The sequence below is a fragment of the Hylobates moloch genome, unplaced genomic scaffold, assembly GCF_009828535.3.
Source record: "Hylobates moloch isolate HMO894 unplaced genomic scaffold, HMol_V3 SCAFFOLD_1, whole genome shotgun sequence".
Lineage (NCBI taxonomy): Eukaryota > Metazoa > Chordata > Mammalia > Primates > Hylobatidae > Hylobates > Hylobates moloch.
The window spans coordinates 51,780,929-51,803,887 of record NW_026652276.1 but is presented as its reverse complement, the minus strand read 5'-3'; the positions used below and the strand labels follow the sequence as shown (position 1 = coordinate 51,803,887).

General features: G+C 38.2%; 1 long non-coding RNA gene and 1 pseudogene across 2 annotated transcripts in view; one reads left to right on the top strand and one right to left on the bottom strand.

The window, feature by feature from the left end:
• The window catches only part of LOC131383692 (uncharacterized), a 35,507-nt gene that overhangs the window by 2,231 nt on the left and 10,317 nt on the right, over positions 1-22,959 (top strand). Inside the window, exon 2 of one of the 2 annotated variants that reach the window (XR_009213919.1) lies at positions 542-600. This is a non-coding gene — a long non-coding RNA (uncharacterized LOC131383692). Of the gene's footprint in view, positions 1-541; positions 637-22,959 lie in introns of both variants that reach the window. The other variant, XR_009213918.1, reaches the window with a different exon arrangement.
• On the bottom strand, positions 16,491-16,543 carry LOC116809875 (U7 small nuclear RNA; annotated as a pseudogene).

The window sequence follows — 22,959 nt, the reverse complement described above, 5'->3', positions numbered from 1 at the left end:
TAATACTATTTACCTCGGTCGTTACTATTCTCCTACATGTGATATCCATCATTTGATCAAAAATTAAAAGACACCCAAAAAAGCAGAGAGGAGAAAAAATCAAGAGGTAAAACAGAACCAGATTCAGAAATGACCCATATATTGGGCTAGAATTAATATGCTTAAAAAGCTAGTGGAAAAGGTGAACAACATGCATGAATATATATAGAGAATTTCAGCAGAAAGAGGAAAATTACTTAAAAAGTGAAATGGAAAGGCTACAAATTAAAAACACCTTGTCAGAAATGAAGAATTCTTTCAATGGGCTTATCAGCAGACTGGACATAGCTGAGGAAAGAACCAGTGAATCTGAATATAAGTCGACATGGTTTGGCTGTGTCCCCACTCAAATCTCATTTGAATTGTAGTTCCCATAATCCCCACACATCGTGGGAGGGACCCAGTGGGAGGTAACTGAATCAGGGGGTTGTTATTCTCATGCTAGTGAGTGAGTTCTCATGAAATCTGATGGTTTTATAAGGGGCTTTTCCCCTTTGCTCAGCACTTCTCTCCTGCCGCCTTGTGAAGAAGGACATGTTTGCTTCCCCTTCCACCATGATTGTAAGTTTCCTGAGGCCTCCCCAGCCATGCAGAACTGTGAGTCAATTAAACTTCTTTCCTTTATAAATTATGGGATCTGTGGAACTTTGAACTTGAGAGAGATGATTTAGGGTATCTGGTGGAAGAAATTTCTAAGCAGCAAAGCATTTAAGAGGAAGCGGAGCATAAAAGTTTGGAAAATTTGCAGCCTGACAATGCAATAGAAAAGAAAAACCCATTTTCTGGAGAGAAATTCAACCCAGATGCAGAAATTTGCATAAGTCACAAGGAGCTGAATGTTAATCAACAAAACAATGGGGAAAATGTCTCCAGGGCATGTTGGAGACCTTCTCGGCAGCCCCTCCCATCACAGGCTCAGAGGCCTAGGAGGGAAAAATAGTATCATGGGCTGCATCTAGGGCACTTCACCCCATTGGCTCCTCAGCCAAGCACTTACAACAAATGTCTGAAACTGTGTTTCCTTTTATACTGAGCAGGATTACCATGGCAACAACACATCAACAGTAGGGTAAAACTAACCTGTCTCACGATGGTCTAAAGTGACTAATCCACTCTAGCCTTCCAAATTAAAACAGAAAGGGAAAAAAAGGCAATCTCTCTTCATCCCCTCCCACCTTCCCCTTACCTCTGGTAACCACCAACCTACTTTTTATCTTCATGAGATCCACTTTTTTTTTTTTTAGCTCCCACATATAAATGAGAACATGTGATACTTGTTTTTCTGTGCTTGGCTTATTTCACTTAACGTAGTGACCTCCAGTTCCATCTGTGTTGCTGCAAATGATAGGATTTGATTTTTTTTTATGGCTGAATAATGTTCCATTATGTATATATACCACATTTTTTAATCCATTCATCTCTTGATGGACACTTGGGTTGATTCCATGTTTTGTCTATTGTGAATAGTGCTTCAATAAACATGAGAATACAAATATCTCTTTGATATACTAATTTCCTTTCTTTTGGATATATACCCAGCAGTGGAATTTCTGGATCATATGGTAGGTCTAGTTTTGAGAAACTTCCATATAGTTCCCATAGAGGCTGTGCTAATTTACATTTCCACCAACAGTGCACAAGTGTTCCCCTTTCTCCACATCCTTAACAGCATATGTTATTCCTTGTGTTTTTGATTAAAAAAATTAACTGAAGTGAAATACCTCATTGTGATTTTGATTTGTATTTTCCTGATGATTTTGGATGTTGAACATTTTTTCATATACCTGTTAGCTATTTGTATGTCTTCTTTTGAGAAATGTCTATTCAGATCTTTTGCTCATTTTAAAATTGGATTATTTAGGGTTTTTTGCTATTCAGTTGTTTGAGCTCCTGATATATTCTGGTTATTAATCCCATGTCAGACGAGTAGTTTGCAAATATTTTCTCTCATTCTATGGGTTGTCTCTTCCATTTGTTGAGTGTTTCCTTTACTATGCAGAAGCTTGTTAGCTTGATGTAATTCTGTTTGCCTATTTTTTCTTTGGTTGCCTGTGCTTTCATGGTCTTAGCAAAAAATCTTTGCCCAGATCAATGTCCTGAAACGTTTTCTTCCTGTAGTTTCATAGTTTCAGGTCTTAGATTTAAGCCTTTAATTCATCTTGAGTTGATGTTTATACATGGTAAGCTATAGGTTAGCTTCATCCTTCTGCATATGGTTATCCATTTTTCCCAGCACATTTTATTGAAGAGACTCTCCTCTCCCCATTGTATGTCCTTGGTACTTTTGTTAAAAATGAGTTGGCTCTAAACATGTGGATTTATTTCTGGGTTCTGTATTCTGTGCCATTGGTCTATGTGTCTTTTGTTATGCCAGTACCCTTCTGTTTTGGTTACTATAGCTTTGTAACATATTTTGAAATCAAGTAGTATGATGTCTCCAGCTTTGTTCTTTTTGCTCAGGATTGCTCTGGCTATTTTGAATCTTGAATGGCTTCATACAAATTTTAGGATTTTTTTTTATTTCTGTAAAGAATGTCATTGGTATTTTAATAGGGGTTGTATTGAATCTGTAGATCACTTTGGGCAGTATGGGCATTTTAATAATATTAATTATTCCAATCCATGACATTTTAAATTTCTTTCATCAGTGTTTTATAGTTTACTTACATTGATTTTTCACTTCATTGGTTAAACTGATTCCTAGGTATTTTATACTCTTTGTAGCTATTATAAATGGGATTGGTTTCTTGATATCTTTTTCAGATTGTTTGCTTTTAGCATATATAAATACAACTGATTTTTGTATGTTGATTTTGTATCCTGCAACTTTACTGAATTCATTTACTACTTCTAACAGGTTTTTTTGTGGAATCTTTAGCTTTTTCTAAGTAAAAGATCATGTTATCTGCAAATAAGGCTAATTTGACTTCTTCCTTTCCAATTTGGAAGCCGTTTATTTCTTTCTCTGGCCTAATTGCTCTTGCTAGGACTTCCAGTATTATGGTGACTAAAAGTAGTGAAAGTGGACATCCTTGTCTTGTTCCAAATCTTAGAGGAAAGGGTTTCAATTTTTCCTTATTCAGTATAATGTTAATTGTGGGTTTTTCACCTATGGCCCTTATTATTTTGAGATGTTTTTTCTATACTCAGTTCGTTGAAGGTTTTTATCATAAAGGGATGAATATTTTATTGAATGTTTTTCCAGCATATATTGGAATGATCATGTGGTTTTTGTTCTGGGTTCTGTTAATGTGATGTATCACATTCATTGATTTGCATATGTTGAACCATCCTTGCATCCCTGGGATGAATTCCACTTGATCATAGTGAATGATTTTTTTTTCTTGAGACAGAACCTCACTTTATCACCCATACTGGAGTACAGTGGCACGATCACGGGTCACTACAGCCTCAACCCCCCAGGCTCAAATGATCCTCCTGCCTCAGCCTCCTGAGTAGCTGGGACTACAGGCACATGCTACCAAGCCCAGATAATATATTTTACTTTATGTTTGGTAGAGATAGGGTCTCACTGTGTTACCCAGGCTGGTCTTAAACTCCTGTGCTCAAGCAATCCTCCTGTCTTGGCCTCCCAACATACTGGGATTACAGGCATGAGCCAGCATGCATACCCAGCATGCATGATCTTTATATGTTGTTGAATTCAGTTTGATAGTATGTTGTTGAATTCAGTTTGATAGGATTTTTGGGTTTGAGGTTTATTAGGGATATTGGCCTATAGTTTTCTTTTTTGTGAGTGGGTCCTTTTCCAGTTTTAGTGTCAAGGTAATGGTGGCCTCTTAGAATGAGTTTGGAAGTATTCCCTCCTCAGTTTTTAAAAAGAGTTTGAGTAGAATTGGTATTAGTTATTCTTTAAATGTTTGGTAGAATTCAGCAGTGAATCCATTAGATCCTGGGCTTTTCTTTGATGGGAGATTTTTTATTATGGCTTCACTCTCATTATTCATCATTGATTTGGTGAGGTTTTTAATTTCTTCAATCTTGGCATGTTTTATGTGTCCAGGAATTTTTCCATTTCTTCTAGGTTTTCTGATTTGTTGGTGAATACTCGTTTACAATAGTCTCTAATGATTCCGTGTATTTCTGTGGTCTCAGTTGTTATGTCTCCTTTTCATTTCTGATTTTATTTATTTGGGTCTTCTCTCTTTTCTGAATTAGTCTGGCTAAAAGTTTGTCAATTTTATCTTTTCAAAAAAAGAATTTCATTTTATATATTATATATATATATATATATTTGGTCTCCATTTTATTTAGTTCTGCTCTGATATTTACTACTTTTCTTCTACTAATTTAGGGTTTGGTTTGTTCTTGTTTTTCTAGTTCCTTCAGGGGCATTGTTAGGTTGTTTATTTGAAGTCTTTCTACTTTTCGATATAGGTGTTTATTGCTATAAACTTCCCTCTTACTACTGTTATTGCTGTATCCTATAGATTTTGGTATGTTGTATTTATACTTTCATTTGTTTCAAGAAATTCTTACATTTCTTAATTTCTTCTTTCATTAATTTCTTCATTTTTAATTGGTCATTTGGAAGCAAGTTGTTTAATTTTAACAGGTTGATGTAACTATTATTGTTTTTCATAGATATGTCTTCTGGGCTTCATATTAAAGCTGTTAGCAGATTGCACACCACAGTTACAGTATTAGAGTATTCCGGGTTTGCCCACATACTTAATTTTACCACTGGGTTTTAAACTTTCAAATATTTTCTATTTGCAACTTAGTGTTTTTACCTTTCAGATTGAAGAACTCCCTTTAGCATTTCTTGTAAGATGGGGCTGGTGCTGAATTCTGTGAACATTTTTCTGGGAAGGATTTTATCTCTTCTTTATATTTGAAAGATAGCTTTGCAGAATACAGTATTCTTGGATAGCAGTTTTTTTTTTTTTCTTTTTCTAACAGCACTTTGAAAATGTCCCATTTCCTCTTGGCCTGTATGGTTTTTGTTGAGAAGTCTGTTGCCAGAAAAATTGTAGCTCCTTTGTATGTTATTTGTTTCTTTTTGCTGCTTTTGGGATCCTCTCTTTGTCTTTGCCCTTTGAGAGTTTGATTATTACATGCCTTGGGGTAGTCTTACTAAGGTCAAATCTGTTTGATGTTCTCTGACCTTCCTGTACCTGGATATTTATCTCTTTCTATTTTGGAAATTTTTCTGTTATTATTTCTCTGGATAAGCTTTCTACCTCTTGCTCTTGCCCAACTCCCTCTTGAACACACATAATTCTTAGATTTGTTTTGTGTTTTTGAGGTGGAGTCTTGCTCTGTTGCCCAGGTTTGAGTGCAGTGGTGCAATCTTGGCTCACTGCAACCTCTGCCTCCCGGGTTCAAGCGGTTCTTTTGCCTCAGCCTCCCTAGTAGCTGGGACTACAGGAGTGCACCACCACACCCAGCTGAGTTTTGTATTTTTGGTAGAGATAAAATTTCACCATGTTGGCCCGGCTAGTCTTAAACTCCTGACCTCAAGTGATCTGCCCGCCTTGGCCTCCCAAAGTGCTGGGATTACAGGTGTGAGCCACTGTGCCCGGCCCTGAGATTTGATTTTTGAGGTAACTTTCTATATGTTGTAGGTGATCTTCCTTTTCATTGTTTTTTTAATTTTTTTTTTCTTCTGGCTGTGTCTTTTTAAATAGCCTGTCTTCAGGCTCACTGATTCTTTCCTCTGCTGAATCCATTCTGCTATTGAGAACCACTCATGAATTTTTCAGTTTAGCAAATGTATTTCTCAGTTCTAAGATTTCTATTTGATTCTTAAAATTATTTTAATCTCTGTTAAATTTCTCTGATAAATTTCTGAATTGCTATTCTGTGTTATCTTAGAGATCACTAAGTTTCCCTAAATCTACTATTTTGAATTCTTGGTCAGAAAGTTCACATAGCACTATTTTTGTAGGTTTAGTCACTGGTTCCTTGCTTTGTGTGTCTGGAGAGGTCATGGTTCCCTGTTTACTATAGTTTCTTGTGAATCTATATCTATGTCTTTGTATTGAAGAATTAGTTACTTATTCCAGTCTTCTCTGTCTGGCTTGTTTGGGTTTTTACCATACATGTTTGCTCAGATTCTTTGTAATTTATTTATTGATAGTCTTCCCTCCACCCCCGACTAGGCTGCTGTCTTCTTTTCAGCCCTGGATGGTGCCTTAAGCCCAGTTTGCCTGGCACTAGTAAATAACCAGAGTGCCACCTGTCCCAAATGAGGGAGGTCCCAAAGTGGGTAACCTGCTACTGTGAAGAGGCTGGCTAGGAGTTTGTGCCCAGGGGACCTGTGGAACAAGCCTCCTACAGCACAGTGCTGATGAACAGTCACTCTCATTTGATATCTTTTTTGGCCAAGTCACTGAGCAGAGTTTTTAGGTGGGATGGTTGTCCTCTCTTTTTGCCCCTGTCTCTGGCTGTTCTCAAGGATATTTCTCCCTGGCTCACAGTTTTTACACTGGAAAAGTGAGATTGAGGTGGACAATCAGCTTTCTTACCATCTTGGGTTCCCTGGCAGGAGTCCTGTTCCTGCCTCAACCCTTGGGAAGCATCAGCAGTGCCTGAAATACCACACACTTGGTGACAGGCAGATTGAGGAGAGGTGCACTATAAATATGTAAGTTCAATTCTCTTACCACCTGCTTGTAATTTTTTCACTTCTCTGTGGCTTTAGGAACTGTCTCATCCTCCTACTAGAGTTCAGGAATTTTGCTGGTGATAATCTTAGGGGCTGTATATTTGTTTTTGGGTTTCTGTACAAAAAAAGTGAAGCCAGCTTGCTTGTAACCCACCATTTTGGAACCAGAAGTCTCATAAATTCTTTCATTCCATTAGACTATTTCCATTTGATGTGAAAAAGATGACAATTCAATTTTCAGCCTCTGCCTTTTTATTTCTAGGGTTCTTGCTCTTTATACCTGATTAATTTTCAGTAACTGTCATGGGCTATAATCAGTCACTATGAATCAGAAGTAAAATTCAGCTCATGTGAGAAATTATTTAGGAGCTTTCACTTAGCTTTTAGGTAGAACATTTAATTAAGTTAAAAGAAAATAGAGAAAGTTCTACTACTTTAGGTTCTTTGATGAAGAAAAATTTAGTCTGTTACTGCAATAATACCAGCCAATGCCATAAAGATTACAGAGGCTATGTGTCATCATTTCTTTCTTTCAAAAATCCCCAGTTTTAGAATTTTACTCATTAAGAGAAAAGACGGAGTATCCAAGACTTCTCCATAAAAGAATAAAAATAGAAGTTGATTTGTTGTATCACGTTTTTCTTAGCATATTTCATTTAGAAAATATTTTGAAATTGACTTGCCATATACTAGTTCAGTAATTTTAATAAGTCACGTCAAAACTAATAAATAGGTTATTTCAATAAAAATAAATAATATTGTAAAGGATTAGAATAAATATAATTTATTAAGAAAAAGGTAATATGTCCTCTATAATAAATTGCTAAAGCTCTTGGTAAAAAAAAAAAATTGGTTAAATTCCTGTAAGTTGAGAGATGTGGAATTTTTTTAAGTCATGGTTCTCAAATTTTGGTGTCAATGAGAGTCCCATCTCTAAAGATTCTTATTCAGTAGGTCTGATATATAGCTTGGGGATTTACATTTATGATTCTGAAGCAAATATTCTTTTGACTATACTGTATTAGTGGTGAGAAAAAATACTCAAAAGTGATTGGTGATTACTGAATCATGGCTGGAAAATAGTATTAATGGGAAAAATAGTATAATCAGTTAATCTGAAAAAAGCAAAGTTGAACAAATACAGTACATCTAAGAGCGCATTTAAGGTAACTAAGATACAGGAAACTGGTCACCAGTTATTTGTCATTTTTTTAAAAAGTAGCTAGGTGTGGTGGTTCATGCGTGTAATACCAGCACTTTGGGAGGCCATGGCAGGAGGATCACTTGAGCTCAGGAATCCGAGACCAGCCTAGGCACCATAGTGAGACACTGTCTCTACCCCCGCAAAAAAAAAAAAAAAAAAAAATTAGCTGGGTGTAGTGGCACACACCTGTAGTCCCAGCTACTCAGGAGGCTGATGTGGGAGAATCACTTGAGCCAGGAGTTCAAGCCACAGTGAGCTATGATTATGCCACTGCATTCCAATCTGGGCAACAGATCCTAGACCCTGTCTCAAAAATAAGTAAATAAATAAAACAAAAAAGTAAAAAAAAAAATTTATTTTTCAGTTAGTAAGTTTAGGATTATACTATAAATAAAATTTCCCAGCATTGGGACTCTAGTTTATCTCTTGCTTTGACACCATCCGATCCCACCACTCCACTTCACTTGATTCCTAAGGAGCCTCTGCCAAATTTTTCTTTGCAACTGACACACCATTAGGAAACATTTTTTTCAATCAGCCATTCTCTACAATCTAGCGTTCTCTTTTTTCCCCTCACTGGGGTAATTTCTTTTAAGATGATTTACAGTGAGAGAAGATGAATTATATTTCAAAGGTTATTTTCTTTCAGGGAAACCTACAAACAGCAGATATCCTTTTAGTTTAAGTTACTTAACTGCCTTTCTTAGTCGTTTTTTGATAATGAAATAGATTTATGGATGATTCAGGAGCCTTTCAATTCAGTTAAGACATCGGGATTGTCTCTTCTAGCTTTCAGTTCTCGATCATGCACTTCAGAATATCCCCAGAAATCACAATCTATGCAGAAAATTCTTCAATCTATTTTCTTTCATGTGTTTTTGGAAAGAACTCAAATATTTTTAAAAAGGGGTAGGTGGAGGTTGGGGAACAGAGATAAATATAACAGTGTCTCAGATTTTGTTCTGCTTGTATGTTCTCTCTCTCTCTCTTTCCCTCTCCCTCTCTTTCTTTTTCTTTTTTTTAAAGTCAGTTCTCCAGGGCCTCTGTTTTCATTATTGCTGTCTCTTTATACTCCATATCTAGCTACATTCAAGTATGTTACGGAGTTTTTATACAAATCTTTCACTCCCTATTTTTCTAGCATATTATTGCTGGTCATAGGAGTGGAATGTCAAAGAAAACGCAACCCAGCGTGGGAAAGAAATTTATAATCTAGATACTCCTAGTATTTTATTTTACAAAGGAAACTGACATAATAGAATCGATTTGTTCTACACTGTTTCTATAACAAAATCACAATTTCTAGATTAGTCATGTTTCAAAAGAGACTGTGGAAAGTGGAATGTATAAATAATTCAACAAATACACAGCCCCTCCATATCTGTGTGTTCCGCATCCATGGCCTTACTCAACCACAGACCGAAAATATTTTTTTTAAAGAAGAAAAGATGGCTGCATCTATACTGAACATATACAAAAATTTTTCCCTTGTTAGTCCCTAAACAATACAGTATAACAACAATTTGCTTGGGATTTACATTGTATTAGGTATTATAAGTAAACTAGAGCTAATTTAAAGTGTATGGGAAGATGAATGTAGGCTATATACAAGTACTTACTGCAACATTTTATATCAGAGATTTGACTGTCTCTGGATTTTTGTATCATGGGAGGTCCTGGAATAAGTCTCCCACAGATACTGAGGGACAACTATACCTCTAAGTTTTGCTAATGTCGTTAATCATATTTTGCCAATAAAGTCCATCTACCCGAAATTAGATATATTTTTGCTTGCACTATGCAAAGTCTCTAAAGTTAGATGAAAATGAATAATAATTATTATTTGGTACATTTCAGTTACTTCCCCTACCCCCCCCCATTCTATTACATCTGTTTACTGTGATTTATAGGTCCTGTCCTTAGCAATAGAGTCAAGAAATCTACCTGTATTATCAAGGTATATATTAGCTAGGATATTTCCAACTACAAGTAACAAAATGTATAACTAAAAGTGTCTTAAACAAAACATTTATTATGTTGTGTGCACGGAAGTCCCAAAGCCAGTTGATTCAGTAGCTTAAGCATGCTCCCAAGGACCCAGGCTGTTTTCAGCATTCTGTTCCACCACTCTCCACTTGTTGGACTTTGTCCTTAAGCTTTTGCCTTCATAATTGAAAAAGGCTGTCCTTGCTGCTGATACTGGGTTCTCACACAATCGCAACCAAATATAGGGAGGACTATCTCCCTTTTCATCTCTTGAATAGGGAAGAAAAGACTTTCTTGGAAGCTCTCACCTTCACCTTCTCGTCAGACTCCTCAGACTTTCTGGTCCCATGTATTTTGGTAGCCTATACCCTTGCTAAAAGCAGTGGAGCGAGTGTCTGGTATTTTTAGTCTTTATAGTGGGAAGTGGTTTCATAGAAGACAAAAACTGGAATAGTAATAGGCAGTGGAGAAAATCACTATGGTGATATTTTTGACAGCTCCCCAGAGCCTTCATAAATGTGTGAAAATGGTAATCTGAAATTTTATGGTGACTTAATAAATGAGTTTTATTCATTATTCTAAACTTTGACAAATGTGTTTTCTATTTTGAAATATACACACTGACTCAAAATGGGAGTTGCTTCTATACCAATTACGTATTTTTCCCCTATTAATCCTGTTGAGTAGATGGAGATAACATCTTTATTTTAAATCATTCAATTTCCTAAATAGCCAAATTGCAAATACTTTTTATTCTTTTGTTTTTGAGATGGAGTTTTGCTCTGTCGCCCAGGCTGGAGTGCAGTGGTGCCATCTTGGCTCACTGCAACCTCCACCTCCTGGGTTCAAGCAATTCTCTTGCTTCATCCTCCTGAGTAGCTGGGACTACAGGTGCACTCCACCACGCCCAGCTAATTTTTTTTCTTTTTGTATTTTTTTAGTAGTGATGGGGTTTCACCATGTTGGCCAGGCTAGTCTCAAACTCCTGACCTCAGGTGATCTGCCCACCTTGGCCTCCCAAAGTGCTGGGATTACAGGCATGAGCCACCGTGCCCGTCCACAAATACTTTTTATTCTTATAATAAAATAAGGAAAATTTGACAAAGGAGGATGGGTTATCATGAGGAAAGTAAGGAAAAGATAATAGGAATGGCAGAAAAAGAAAGAGGAGGTAAAAAAAGGAGAGGTGGGGTGGAAAGAGCAGTGACTAATCCAGATGGTCCAGTGTGAGAAAGCTGGGTTAACTAGGTCACTTGCCACTTGGAATGACAGGCAGGATAAGCCATTAAGACAGTGGAGCAAACAGAAGAAAGAGGGAGGATGCAGACTCCTTTTTCAGGCATGCATTCTGCAGGTTAGAATTTGTCTCTCCTAACCACATTGTGGGTGTGTCCCTGGAACTGCATGTTGGTATATCTTGGCATTAGGATTCTGATGGCACTCCTTTTTTTTTTTTTCTTTTCACTTAAAGATAATTTGCCTAACACTGATGTTTAAAACAATCCATTTAAAATTTAAGCCTCTTAACTTATTTCAGCAATAATTAAAGCAAGGTTAGAATAGGCCAAGGAAAATTTTATACCCTGAGTTTCAAAGGGCCAGACCTTCTAAGTAATGAGGGCTTCATAAATATGTATTCCTCTATGTAAAATCTAAGCCCACTGTCGGGCAAACAGCTCATCTAAACATACTAATTTTCTTGGATTTGTTTTAAGATTTAGAGGTTACTCCTTTCCCTCCATTTCACTGTTTCACCTGATTCTTGCCTTTTCCTAGTTTTCCCTCTTTCTACTTTTTGCTGTATATAATAAGCACTGAAATATTATAGGTACTTTTCATTATTTTTCAATCTTGAGTAATACCAATGAGAGAATCTTGTTAAAATTCTCTTTGTTGTGATAGTGATCTTTTATGTTAAACAGATTTTTGTTACTCTTAATCTTTATATCTATCATGAAGTAAAACAGATTTAGAAAGCTATACAAAAATAAATGTGTGCTCTAGTGGGTTATTATACAGCAGACATTCTGGTAGCCATCACCCAAATCAAGAAGTAGAATTTTCCAGCTACTCCAGCTCTCCATGTGCCTTGTCCCAATTTCAAACCTCTTCCTCCTCCAAAAATATCCACCATCCTGATTTTCATAATAATCACTTTCATGTGTTTGTTTATAGTTGTATGAACCAAGTGTACATCCATAGACACTATATTTTTGCCCATTAATAATTGTTTTGGTTGTCCCTTAAGTCTCTCATATCTACCTGTTCACCCTTCCACTTTCTCTTTTCTTTATGATATGTCTATTGAAAAACTAGAGCTGTCTGATATGTAGTTTCCCACAGCTGAGTATCACTGTTTTCATACTTATGGTGCAGTTTGGCATGTGCCCCTGTTCTCTGTTCCTGAAAACTGGCAACTGGATTCAAAGGCTCCCGCAGACTTGGGTTTTATCCCTTTCAGTGAGGCTATAGGTTTTGTGTGTGTTCTTTCATAAAATGTCTGGCTGACTCTCTTTTTGTGACATTAGAAACTATTGATATCTAGATCCACTAATTCATTGAAGGTTGCAAAATGTTGACACTCAAATTCTATGATTTCTTTTTCATGTATTAGTTGGAATACTTTTATAAGGAAATGGAACTCCTCATTTACTATGTGGCTACCCAGTGGTGCAATTCATGTAGAAAAGGCAGGATAAGTGATTGGTTCTTTTCCCCTAATTTACCAGTTTTCAAGATAATTAATTGGTTCCTTTTCATCCTCCGAAGCTGAACAATTCTTTGTTTTTTTTGAATAATATTATCATGAACTCATGGATTTCTATATATTTAATAAGATTTCAATGAATAGCAATTATTACTTTTTTTTTCCTGAAGCTCAAATTTTCCTATCTTCAGCCAATAGGATTCTCTTCAAGTTGGCTCCTGAGCCCTTTTGACATATCCTAGTAAATTTTTGCCAGTTTCTTTGATATCTGATATCAGATGTTCCAGGCTCATTTGTATGGTTCCTTCCCTAGACATGGAATCTGTCATGTCTCCAAAAAGTCCTGATATCTTTGAAATTAGATTTCAAAGCAAAACCTTTGGGAAATAAAATTTCAAGACTACAATCCAGGCATTAATGCTTGGTTCTACCTGGTTGGTTATTGTTTCTGCAGCTTTTCAGTAGCAGAACTAGAAAACCTGTCTACTGATAAGTATACATATTAATATAACTCTACAAATAAAATATCTAATGATCACACTGATATTTCTAATGAAAGTTCAGGACTATGGGGTTTTTTACTTAGCTTTCTTTTTACTACATTGCATCTCTTTTCCTCATATCAAGATTCCTAGTTCCCAGGTATACAGTAGATGACAGTGTCTTAGTCTGTTTGGGGTGCTATAACAAAATACCATAAACTGGATAGCTTACAAAGAACAGATATTTATTTTTGACAAATCTGAAGGTTGGGAAGCCCAAGATCAAGATACCAGTAGATTCCATGTCTGGTGAGGGCCTGTTTCCCAGTTTATAGATGGCTCCTTCTTACTATGTCCTCACCTGGTGGAAGGGGTGAACAAGCTACCTGGTGCATCTTTTATAAGGGCACTAATCCCATTCATGAGGGCTCTGCTCTCATGACCTAATCACCCCCCACAAGGCCCTACCTCCTAATACTATCACCTTGGGGGTTAAGATTTCAACATATAAATTTTGGGGGGATGCAAACATTCAAACCATAGCAGATGAAATTAGAATATCTCATAATTACTCATTAACTTTATTCCACGTTACACAGACAACAGAATCAGAATAATAATACACATACTACTACCAACAGCATACGAACAAAAAACAGCTTAAAATACTTTTTTCATATGATCTCCCTTCTCTATTTTTTAATAGCAGTGCTATATCTGCATTGTGTACAAATGTAGCCTTTACATGTTATGCTCTCTCTTAACTCACACTTGTTAGTTTCAGGTAACTGTCTTTAATGTATACCACCAGTCCTCATGTTGATATATCTTTTAATGATCTGAAACTCATTCACTAGTAGAGTCTTTAGGAAGGGCTAAAAAACAATATTCTCAAAGTTTTTGTCCTCACTCGTTTGTGTGGATGCCTGGTAACCTAGTCATTGTAAATATTTTTCAGTGGCTTTTATAGTTGAGCATTTTAATGTTGGTTCTTGTTGTATTCCTTGAGTCTCTTTAGTATGTTATTCTGTTTTCTTTTGGCATAAAGTATTATTGTAAAAAGTATGATGGTAATCTAATCTTCTTACCCTTACAAATCACTTGCTGGTTTTGACTTCATAGCCAATGGAATATTTTCTTTTTTTTTTTTTAAGTTCATCCATCTTACTAGAAATACATCTTGGTGTTAGTTGTTCTAGGTCAATATTCTCAGCTACATAGTATGCTTTTTCAACATATAGTTTCATATTATTGTATAGGGAAAATTTTCTCCAACTATAGTTTTAAATATTTGTTTTGTCCCCTTGTTTTACTTTTCTTCTTCATAGATTCTGGTTATTTGTGATTGAATCTTCTCATCCATCTTCAATATTTGTCAATTTCTCTCTAATGGTTTTAATCTTTTTCTTTAATTCTTTTTCATTTAAATTTTTTTCTTCTTTTTTCAATCTTCTATTTATCCTAGGGCAAAGTTGTTTTGTTTTCTTTGCTCTTCTGTTTCTTCTAGTATAGTTTCATTTCTGAAATAATTTTGATTTTATTTCTAATTGTCCCCTGAGTTCTGCTACCTCAATTCTGAGTTTTTAAAATTTGGATTAATGTTTGCATTTCATTTCTTGTATCATTTTCTTAATGTATTTTAGCTTCTTTTGAAATAGAAAGTTATAGTTTAGATTTGTTCTGTGAGCATGTCTTTCTTGTGTAGGGATTATTCTGCTCATTTTTTCCCCTTAGGAATAACTACAAGAGATTTCGCTTCAATACTTTTCTGTTTTAAATTTTTACATGAAAGTGGATTTCCATAACTGTTAGTAGGACTGATTCGTGATTTTTGGGTAACTTCTCTAACTTCACACAAACTCCCTCTTCTGTTGTTTTTATGTATTAAAAGAGTCAGGGCCCGGCGCGGTGGCTCACGCTTGTAATCCCAGCACTTTGGGAGGCCGAGGCGGGCGGATCACGAGGTCAGGAGATCGAGACCACGATGAAACCCCGTCTCTACTAAAAATACAAAAAATTAGCCGGGCGTGGTGGCGGGCGCCTGTAGTCCCAGCTACTCGGAGAGGCTGAGGCAGGAGAATGACGTGAACCCGGGAGGCGGAACTTGCAGTGAGCCGAGATTGCGCCACTGCACTCCAGCCTGGGTGACAGAGCGAGACTCTGTCTCAAAAAAAAAAAAAAAAAAAAAGAGTCAGATTGCCTTATAAGATTTCCTGGTTCTGTTCCCTCCTCCCCCTTTATCTGGGCCTCCTTTATCAGTCGTTGTACTATCCATGTCTCTGTCCAGCTCAATTTTGATTCCACTTGGCATTTCTCTTTAGTGTGACGCAGTCCTGGAAGGGGGTCCTGGAAGGGGGTCCTGGAAGGGAATCCTGGAAGGGAGCCCCGGCAGGTCATGTTTCTAGAGAGAAATCATAAAGTCTAGATTGCTTAAGCACTCTCAGTCTTTGTAGCAGACCTTTTGCACTCACAACTTGTGGGTTGGGCAAGACCTACCCACGTGCTTCCCAGTAAATAGCCGTTGCTGTTTTGGGCTTCCCTCATTCTCAAGTCTGTCAAAGCCTGTCAAGTTTCATTGCTTCCCCGCTTGCTTCCTCCTGCTCAGATGCTGATACAACTCAGGTCTTGTGGCTGTTTGGTGGTTTGTCCTCATTCGTCAGTGTGGATGCCTGGTAACTAGTCATTGTAAATATTGTCCCTGAGTTTTTTATTTTGTTAAGTAATCTGTTTTTATGTTGAGATTTGGATTTTAAAATATACTGCTGCCACTGTCATCTTCCCAGAACCCACTGAATAGATTAAAAATATTCTCTTCTTTGGCCTGTCAAGGTGGCTCCTGCCTGTAATCCCAGTGCTTTGGGAGGCTGAGACGGGAGGCCAGGAGTTCAAGACCAGCCTGGGTAACATACCAAGACCCCATCTCTACCAATAAAAATAAGATAGCCAGGAGTGGTGGCACACACCTATAATCCCAGCTACTTGGGAGGCTGAGGCAGAAAGATTGCTTGATTCCAGGAGTTCGAGGCTGCAGTGAGCTATGATCCCACCACTGCACTCCAGCTTGGGCAATAGAGTGCGAACCTACCTAAAAAAAAAAAAAAAAAAAAAAAATTCTCTTTGCTACATAGAATCCCCATTTTCACAAGAATCAGAAATGGTAAATTGGTATTAACTTTCTAAGCTTTGATAATGTAATTGTAACTTCAAAGGAGTTTAGGGAATGTGTTCTCAATGTTATAAAATCCTCTAAGAATTGTATAGCAGTGTATTTTTTTCAGTCTACTTCTGGTATGATTAAAGAGAGAAAATATCTGTGTCCTAGAACCAGTTAAAAAATAATTAAGTGTTCCAAGTATTAATGGAAACAAATTTACACAAAACTTTGATACAAAGCAGTTCGTAAACAGAATATTATATAAATAACAATTTCCTTTTTTTGTGAGGGGTTTTCCTGGAAAAGCTGCTAGACAAATTCTAAAAGAGCTGTAACACTAAAAAACAACAATTCTTATTATTGTAGAGGAAGAGGTCTATTTACACAGTGTTTTCACATACACTACCTCATTTAACCCTCAAAATAGTCCTCTTAGGGAGATATTGTTATTATGCATTACATTCTTCGTCAGAAAAAGAAAAATTGAACTTAGAGAACTCAAATGACTTGATTTAAGATTGTAGCAAGAAGGACTCTTACCACCTCTACCTGCAAAGTGTTCACTTTTCCACCAAGGGCTCAGCTTTGGTGAGATCCCTGTGTAGCATGTGGAAAGAAGTGGAAACCTGCCTAGTCAGCTCTATCAGTCATATACTCCCAGAGGACCCACAGGGTGACAGGTGCAGCAGGCAGATCACTCTCATGGTCTGGCTAAAAGCTTTGTCTAGCACCTTAAAGCCTGTAAGTGACAGGAGTGGCATCTGAATTGAGACTTTCTGACTATAAACCCTCTGGTTTGCTTTTTCTTGCTAGCTAACATCCACTTCAGCAGAGAGCTTTATGGAGCCTGTAGCTTGAGCAGCTCCAGGTGGCATCACGAAATCTGCGTGTTGCTGAACATGAGTAGCTTTGATTCATGGTAGGTGTGAGAGGACCATGTGAGAACATTTCTGGTGATTGTGGCAGCATTTCTCAAACGTTTACTCCTGAGTTCTCCGAGAGTCAGAGAGGAGGATCCTGTCCTGTATCTCCATGGACTCTTTCATTACATTCTAATATTTTTACCTTAAAATTCATGCTGAGAGAGATTGCTGGCAAGATGGCTGAATAGGAACAGCTCTGGTCCACAGCTTCCAGTGAGATCGATGCAGAAGGTGGGTGATATCTGCATTTCCAACTGAGGTACCCAGTTCATCTCACTGGGACTGGTTGGACAGTGGGTGCAGCCCAAGGAGGGCGAGTTGAAGCAGGGTGGGGCATCGCCTCATCCAGGAAGCACAAGGGGTCAGGGGAACTCCCTCTCCTAGCCGAGGGAAGTCATTAGGGACTGTACCATGCACTCCAGCCCAGATACTGCGCTTTTCCCACAGTCTTCACAACCCACAGACCAGGAGATTCCCTCCGGTGCCTACGTCACCAGGGACCTAGGTTTCCAGCACAAAACTGGGTGGCTGTTTGGGCAGACACCGAGCTAGCCGCAGGAGTTTTTTCATACCTCAGTGCGCCTAGAACACCAGGGAGACAGAACCGTTGACTTCCCTGGAAAGGGGGCTGAAGCCAGGGAGCCAAGTGGTCTGGCTCTGCAGGTCCCACCCCCACAGGGCCTAGCAAGCTAAGATCCACTAGCTTAAAATTCTTGCTGCCAGCACAGCAGTCTGAGCTTGACCCGGGACTCTCGAGCTTGGTGGAGGGAGGGGTGTCCACCATTGCTGAGGCTTGAGTAGGTGGTTTTACCCTCACAGTGTAAACGAAGCCACCAGGAATTTCAAACTGGGTGGAGCCCACTGCAGCTCAGCAAGTCCTCTGCGGCCAGATCGCCTCTCTACGTTCCCTCCTCTCTGGGCAGGGCATCTCTGAAAAAAAGGCAACAGTCCCAGGCAGGGACTTATAGATAAAACCCCCACTTCCCTGGGACCGAGCACCTAGGGGAAGGGGCAGTTGTGGATGCAGCTTCAGCAGACTTAAACGTCCCTGCCTGGCAGCACTGAAGAGAGCAGTGGATCTCACAGCACAGCGTTCAGGCTCTGATAAGGGACAGTGTGCCTTCTCAAGTGGGTCCCTGACACCCCTGTATCCTGACTGGGAGACACCTCCCAATAGGGGCTGACAGACATCTCATACAGGAGAGCTCTGGCTGGCAACTCGTGGGTGCCCCTCTGGGATGAAGCTTCCAGAGGAAGGAACAGGCAGCAATCTTTGCTGTTCTGCAGCCTCTGCTGGTGATACCCAGGCAAACAGGGTCTGGAGTGGACCTCCAGCAAGCTCCAGGAGACCTGCAGCAGAGGGGCCTGACTGTTAGAAGGAAAACTAACAAACAGAAAGGAATAGTGTCAACATCAACAAAAAGGACATCCACTCAGAGACCCCATTTGAAGGTCCCCGACTTCAAAGACCAAGGGTAGATAAATCCACAAAGATAGGGAAAAACAAGCGCAAAAAAAGCTGAAGATTGCAAAAACCAGAATGCCTCTTCTCCTCCAAAGGATCACAACTCCTTGCCAGCAAGAGAACAAAACTGGACAGAGAATGAGTTTGAAGAACTGACAGAAGGAGGCTTCAGAAGGTGGGTAATAACAAACTCCTTCGAGCTAAAGGAGCATGTTCTAAACCAATGCAAGGAAGCTAATAACCTTGAAAAAAGGTTAGAAGAATTACTAACTAGAGTAACCAGTTTAGAGAAGAACATAAATGACCTGATGGAGCTGAAAAACACAGCACAAGAACTTCATGAAGCATACACAAGTATCAATAGCCAAATTGATCAAGCAGAAGAAAGGATATCAGAGATTGAAGATCAACTTAATGAAATAAAGTGAGAAGACATGCTAAAAAAAAGAATGAAAAGGAACAAACAAAGCCTCCAAGAAATATGGGACTATGTGAAAGACCAACTCTACATTAGATTGTTGTACCTGACAGTGACAGGGAGATTGGAACCAAGTTGGAAAACACTCTTCAGGTTATTATCCAGGAGAACCTCCCCAACCTAGCAAGGCAGGCCAACATTCAAATTCAGGAAATACCGAGAAATTGAGGCAACAATTAATAGCCCACCAACCAAAAAAAGCCCAGGACCAGACGGATTCACAGCTGAATTCTACCAGAGGTACAAAGAGGAACTGGTACCATTCCTTCTGAAACTATTCCAATTAATAGAAAAAGAGGTAATCCTCCCTAACTCATTTTATGAGGCCAGCATTGCCCTGATACCAAAACCTGGCAGAGACACAACAGAAAAAGAAAATTTCAGGCCAATATCCCTGATGAACATTGATGCGAAAATCCTCAATAAAATACCGTCAACCCAAATCCAGCAGCACATCAAGAAGCTTATCCACCATGATCAAGTTGGCTTCATGCCTGGGATGCAAGGCTGGTTCAACAAACACAAATCAATAATTGTGATCCATCACATAAACAGAACCAATGACAAAAGCCATATGATTATCACAATAGATGCAGAAAAGGCCTTTGACAAAATTCAGCAGCTCTTCATGCTAAAATCTCTCAATAAACTAGGCACTGATGGAATGTATCTCAAAATAATGAGAGCCATTTATGACAAACCCACAGCCAATATCATACTGAATGGGCAAAAACTGGAAGCATTCCCTTTCTCTCAACACTCCTATTCAACACAGTATTGGAAGTTCTGGCCAGGGCAATCAGGCAAGAGAAAGAAATAAAGCATATTTGATTAGGAAGACAGGAAGTCAAATTATCTCTGTTTGCTGAAGACATGATTGTATCTTTAGAAAACCCCATCGTCTCAGCCCAAAATCTCCTTAGGCTGATAAGCAACTTCAGCAAAGTCTCAGGATACAAATGAATGCGCAGAAATCATAAGCATTCCTATACACCAATAACAGACAAACAGAGAGCCAAATCATGAGTGAACTCCCATTCACAATTGCTACAAAGATAATAAAATACCTAGGAATACAACTTACAAGGGATGTGAAGGACCTCTTCAAGGAGAACTACAAACCACTGCTCAAGGAAATAAGAGAGGACACAAACAAATGGAAAAACATTCCAGGCTCATGGATAGGAAAAATCAATATCATGAAAATGGCCATACTACCCAAAGTAATTCATAGATTCAATGCTATCCCCATCAAGCTACCATTGACTTCCTTCACAGATCTAGAAAAAACTACTTTAAATTTCATATGGAACCAAAAAAGAGCCCACATAGTCAAGACAATCCTAAGCAAAAAGAACAAAGCTGGAGGCATCATGCTACCTGTCTTCAGACTATACTACAAGGCTATAGTAATAAAAACAGCATGGTACTGGTACCAAAACAGATATGTAGACCAATGGAACAGAACAGAGGCCTCAGAAATAATGCCACACATCTACAACCATCTGATCTTTGACAAACCTGACAAAAAACAAGCAATGGGGAAAAGATTCCCTATTTAATAAATTGTGTTGGGAAAACTGGCTAGCCATATGCAGAAAGCTGAAATTGGATCCCTTCCTTACACCTTATAAAAAAATTAATACAAGATGGATTAAAGACTTAAACGTAAGACCTAAAGCCATAAAAACCCTAGAAGAAAACCTAGCCAATACCATTCAGGACATAGGCATGGGCAAAGACTTCATGACTAAGACACCAAAAGCAATGGCAACAAAAGCCAAAATTGGCAAATGGGATTAATTAAACTAAAGAGCTTCTGCACAGCAAAAGAAACTATCATCAGAGTGAACAGGCAACCTACAGAATGGGAGACAATTTTTGCAATGTATCCATCTGACAAAGGGCTAATATCCAGAATCTAAAAAGAACTTAAACAAATTTACAAGGAAAAAAAAACAACCCCATCAAAAAGTGGGCAAAGGATATGAACGGACGCTTCTCAAAAGAAGACATTTATGTGGCCAACAAACATATGAAAAAATGCTCATCATCACTGGTCATTAGAGAAATGCAAATCAAAACCACAATGAGACACTATCTCACGCCAGTTAGAATGGCAATCATTAAAAAGTCAGGAAACAACAGATGCTGGAGAGGATGTGGAGAAATAGGAATGCTTTTACACTGTTGGTGGGAGTGTAAATTAGTTCAACCATTGTGAAAGACAGTGTGGTGATTCCTCAAGGACCTAGAACTAGAAATACCATGTGACCTAACAATCTCATTCCTGGGTATATACCCAAAGGATTATAAATCATTCTACTATAAAGACACATGCACACATATGTTTATTGCAGCACTGTTCACAATAGCAAAGACTTGGAACCAACCCAAATGCCCATCAATGATAGACTGGATAAAGAAAATGTGGCACATATACACCATGGAATACTATGACGCCATAAAAAGGATGAGTTTATGTCCTTTGCAGGGACATGGATGACACTGGAAACTATCATTCTCAGCAAACTAACACAAGAACAGAAAAACAGAAAACCAAACACTGCATGTTCTCACTCATAAGTGGAAGTTGAACAATGAGAACACATGGAGACAGGGAGGGGAACATCACCCACCGGGGCCTGTTTGGGGTTGGGGGCTAGGGGAGGGATAGCATTAGGAGAAATACCTAATGTAGATGACGGGTTGATGGGTGCAGCAAACCACCATGGCACATGTATACCTATGTAACAAACCTGCCCGTTGTGCACATGTACCCCAGAACTTAAAGTATAATTAAAAAAAAATTCATGCCAACTTTAAATACCATTTTGTAATATATCTGTGCTATTTAGATACTAAAAGAATATTTTGCACTACTTGCCAGCAAGTAAAACTGTTATAGCTGGTAATAATACAGAAGGTAAAATACAGAAGGTTTATCCAGTGGATCTTAGTACCTTCTGGCATACCACCACGTAACCCTAAAGTGTTGCTAAGTTTGAAAGCAAGAGAAGGAGTGAAGAGAAGTAGGCTGCAGACTCATCATGGGAGTTTGAAGATTCTGCTAAACATTTGGGCTTTAGTATGTCGAAAAAGAGGAGCCGATGAAGTATTTAAAAAAAAAAAGTAAACTGATTGGATTTGTGTTTTAGATGAATGGCTTTTGAACTTCTTTGTTCACCATCATCTATTAATAAGGAAGACACTTTGCATGCTGATTCATACACAGATTATGGATAGCATATATATCTGTATATATGAATATTATATGTAAAGAAAATATGATGAAACTTTTTTTACCCTTGTATTTTCCATTTTAATCTATTTCATCTAGAAAAGTTAATGTGATTCACTAAATAGGTTGCACCTCACAATGTTTTCTTACTCTGGTGGCAGTATGTAAGAAGGATGGTAGAAGGGAAATAGCAAGAATATTCAAAGTGAAGATAGGCCAGAGTAATAGAATATAAAGCAAGACAGTGGCAGGGGGTGGAGCTAAAATCCACCGGAATTGGTTACCAATTATCCACGAAGATAATATTGGGTTTCTGGCTTGATCGAATGGCCATTCTATTTACTGAGACTAGGAAAGCAGAAAATGTAAGTTTGGAAAGAAAGATAATTGACTTCCATTTGGAAGTGATTTTGAAGTATATGCAAAACCTCTAATAGGTAACTGGATAGGAGAGTTGCAGCTCAGGAAGAAGATGTGAGTGGGAGAAAAAGATGAAAGATTCAGGACCCTTAAGCGTATGAGTTCTGATGGAAGCCAAGGGAATAGAGATGAGGTTGTCAGGGTGAATGTAGAGAGTCAAATGAGAAGGCCAAGGAGAGAACAGAGAGAACCCTGAAGAACACCTTCACTTCAGAGGATGAAGAAAAAG